Below are 2635 nucleotides of genomic sequence, written 5' to 3' on the forward strand. Positions count from 1 at the left end.
GATCAACTAGGGATAAGCATATTAAGCAATCTAAGCCAGTCTCAGAAAAACAAATACCATGTTTTTTCCCATTTGTGGTGCCTAGATTTGATATAGATACATGAGATCATACATGTATATAGTGGAAGCAGAAGTGAGATTGTCAGTGAGGACAGGGAGGACTAACAGGAGGGCGAGCGGCTTAAGGGAAGGAATATGGTGAGGACTGTGTTCAATGTACAAGAAATATGCATATGAAAATGGCCTTATAGTAGACAATACCATGTACAGTGAGTATACTCAATTTTAAAATTAAATAAAAATAAGTTCCAGTGAAGTGCTTACTTCAGCAGCACATATACTAACTAAACTTGGAACGATTCAGAGAAGATTAGAATGACCCTGTGCAAGGACGACATGCAAATCCCTGAAGTGTTCCGTACTTCTAAACTCTCATGTTGAATAAAAAGCAAGCGCCTGGAACATCACAGACACTTTGACAGAATACTTAACCGTGTAAATACTAAAACAAAGCTTAATTGAACTAATTTAATATAATCAATTATTGTCATTCGGTAAAATTGGAAGCAAGCCTCTACAATTGTTTTAAGTCAGTAATGAAAACTAATTGCATGGCTATTGGGACGATTTATATAATTTCACAAAGTTTGTACCAAAACTAAAATATATGTGTTTTAGTTATTTCTGTATTCTGACAAAGCTAATCACATACTAGAATCAAACACTTTTATATTCCCTAAACTCTCCTAATTGTGGATGATCAAATGTATGCTATGGAAAATTCTTGTGTCATATGATTATATTGTAGAACTATTACTGGAGATATTTTTTCAGAGGCCTAATAAATTTTCAGGAAAATCTAATTAAACATAATTTATTAAATTTAAGAAAGATAAGAGCAGTGAAGATAATCACATAGGCATCTAGATAAACAGACAATAACAAAGTGGGAACCACACATCCACACAAGTAAAACACCTAGACACTAAAAGAATTTTAAATCAATTAATTAATTTTAAGAGATCCAAAGAAACAATAGAAAATGCACTTCAAAAACTGCAAAGTGCATTTGGAGAGTGACAAGAAGCATTCAAGCAGATGCCCTGCTGGCTCTTCAGTGGACAGAGGTGCCACTCCAGATGCCGCTCAGCAGGAACAGCAGATATGGAAGACGGTGAGCTCCCTGTGGGATGGCACGCTAGGATAAAGATGCATAGAGAACTTCATACGGACCTGCCCAGAAAGACTGGGAGTCTAAAGGTGGTCAGAGGGACTGGCCTGAGACAGAGGCTCGGCAATTATCAGTTTGGGAGACTCAGCAGAAACCAGGCTTGCAGACTCATTCCCCTGAAGAGACTATGGAAATAAAAAGAGAAACCCACAAACGGAAAGTCCTTCAAGGACTGAGAGAAATCCTGAAGCCTTCCCAGATGACTCAGACTGGAATGGTATTACCAGATCCCCAAGTGGTAACGGGAGGAAGCTGTGGATGAAAACGAGTCCAAGACTACACTTTGACAGCAACGAGATGTTTATGCCTATGCCCTCCTCGTGTCAGAAGGTTAATAGTGCTCACAAACTTGAGTGTCACATCTTGCAAATTCAATAATAAACAAAAACACTAACTTGATCTCTAAGGGAAAGGTTGAACTGGTCAAAATAACCTTTTCTCCTGATAAACAAAACCAAGTCTTGGGATTGTGCAACAGAGAAAATAGCGTGCCCAGCCAGTGTTAAATGATTTCACATGGGCCTGCTCTTGCCAGTACTCCCCTGTAGTCACTAATATATCAAACTGTATGCGGAAAAGAGCATACAAAATAAGTGAACTAGGATTCAGATGGTCCAGGCCTAACTGTTGCCCCCAATATCACTGGCAGGTATGGAAACCTGAGCCAAGTCATTCCTCTCTGTAATGTAGTTTTGTCACCTATGAAATTAGAAATAGGGGCTTTACAATCACTCATATTTCTTGATAGTGCTCAATTCAAAGATAGGCTAGCGATTAATTCTCAATGAGCTTGTTTCACATGCCAGACCTACAAGTATAACATCTTATCAAATACACAGAGAATCCCTATGAGGAAAGTATTGTTGCTGGATTAAATACAGGAAAACTGAAAGTTGAAAGTTCATTATTCTAATAGAATTGTTTCGAGCTTTGGTGTCACATAAACCTGGTTCTAGCATGCCCACTATCAACTCATTGTCTGAGTATTGTCACCCTTCATTGCCCTGCTTCGTGATGCTGGAGCTGGACCTATAAAGAGTTTCCTTTCCCCAGCATGCATGATTCTAAGCTCTGTCAACAAGGGTCCTAGAGGGATACTACAGAGGAAATGCCTCTTCTCCCTGGTTTCATGTGCTTGTTTTCTTCTTGCTGGTATGATGAGCAGTGACCAGCATGACAAGGTCACTTGGAAGGGCTCACACCTCAACAAGTTTCACTATCCTCCCAGACAGCAGCTATTCCAGGAAGTCTTAGTTACATCCTAGAGACAAATCCCCAGAAATTTTTCTTAGCATACAAGGGCCAGGTTCTGATGATGGCACCTCAGCAAACCTCTCCACCATCCATCAGCATATGCCCAAACCTCCAATTATGGATTGGAAAGTTGGTCTCCAATACAATGTT

General features: G+C 39.5%; 1 non-coding gene across 1 annotated transcript; it reads left to right on the forward strand.

Annotated features, from left to right (window-relative positions):
- Positions 1-316: 316 nt before the first annotated feature.
- LOC115070352 lies at positions 317-426 on the forward strand. Its single transcript, XR_003849518.1, has one exon. It is a non-coding gene; the product is annotated as a U6 spliceosomal RNA (small nuclear RNA).
- Positions 427-2635: the final 2209 nt, after the last annotated feature.

Source organism: Nannospalax galili, unplaced genomic scaffold (genome assembly GCF_000622305.1).
Source record: "Nannospalax galili isolate Female #2095 unplaced genomic scaffold, S.galili_v1.0 scaffold356, whole genome shotgun sequence".
In the NCBI taxonomy this organism is placed as follows: domain Eukaryota; kingdom Metazoa; phylum Chordata; class Mammalia; order Rodentia; family Spalacidae; genus Nannospalax; species Nannospalax galili.